The 902-nt window shown below is 41.5% G+C and overlaps 1 protein-coding gene across 2 annotated transcripts in view; it reads left to right on the top strand.

Moving 5' to 3' along the window:
- The window catches only part of ADAMTS9 (ADAM metallopeptidase with thrombospondin type 1 motif, 9), a 185,666-nt gene that overhangs the window by 87,923 nt on the left and 96,841 nt on the right, over positions 1-902 (top strand). The window lies entirely within an intron of this gene.

Here is a 902-nt window from a genome sequence, read left to right as displayed (position 1 = left end):
AAGTGGCCTGCTTTGGAAGTCACATTAGGCATTTATGGAACCCCTGTGGAGGGCCTAAGGCATGCCAGAAGAGAAGACACATTTCTGCCCTCCAGTGGCCAGTGGATTGGTTGGCTGTGGATCAGGTGTTCATCCTTATACCCATCAGCTGTATTGGAGAGAGAATACCATGGAGTTTCTAGAGCTGTTCCTTCCAGAATCTTTAACTGGACCAGGTAGTATATCCTGTGACCAGCACTATGGGACATAATAGGGACACAAGTTATAACACTGAGCCTTTCCTCAAGGAGCCTGATATTTTACTCGGGCAATAAAGCTGACAGGTGACATAATAAAGGAATGATACAAGATTATATTATCAAGGAGAAAACCCAAGGACCAAGATATAGATGACAAATCTATTTATACCGTGAAAGGCCCTTCCTAACATTTTAAATTCTGGTCCCCAAACAAAGCTAATTAAAATAATAGTTCTCTGTTTTTTATTATGTACTAAGCTGTTTAAAAGTAGGAAGGTAGGATGTAAGGCCAAGCATGGTGGCTCACTCCTGTAATCCCAGCGTTTTGGGAGGCTAAGACAGGAGGATTGCTTGAGGCCAGGAGTTCGAGACCAGTTGGGGCAACATAGTGAGACCTTGTTTCTACGAAAAATTTAAAAATTTTAACCAGGTGTGGTAGTGTACACTGATGGTCTCCAGCTATGCAGGAGACTGAGGTGGGAAGATTGCTTGAACTGAGAGGTGGAGGCCATAGTAAGCTGTGATCATACCACTGTGTTCCAACCTGGATGACAGAGCAAAACCCCACCTCAAAAAAAAAAAAAAAAAAAGTTGGAAATGAATATTTTCAGATTTAGAGTAAGTATACCAGAATCCTCAAAGAATAAAGGTAACATTTTTATA

Source organism: Mandrillus leucophaeus, unplaced genomic scaffold, assembly GCF_000951045.1.
Source record: "Mandrillus leucophaeus isolate KB7577 unplaced genomic scaffold, Mleu.le_1.0 Scaffold210, whole genome shotgun sequence".
NCBI lineage: Eukaryota > Metazoa > Chordata > Mammalia > Primates > Cercopithecidae > Mandrillus > Mandrillus leucophaeus.
Note: the sequence above shows the minus strand (reverse complement) of the source record. Positions and strands in the feature narration are given on the sequence as shown.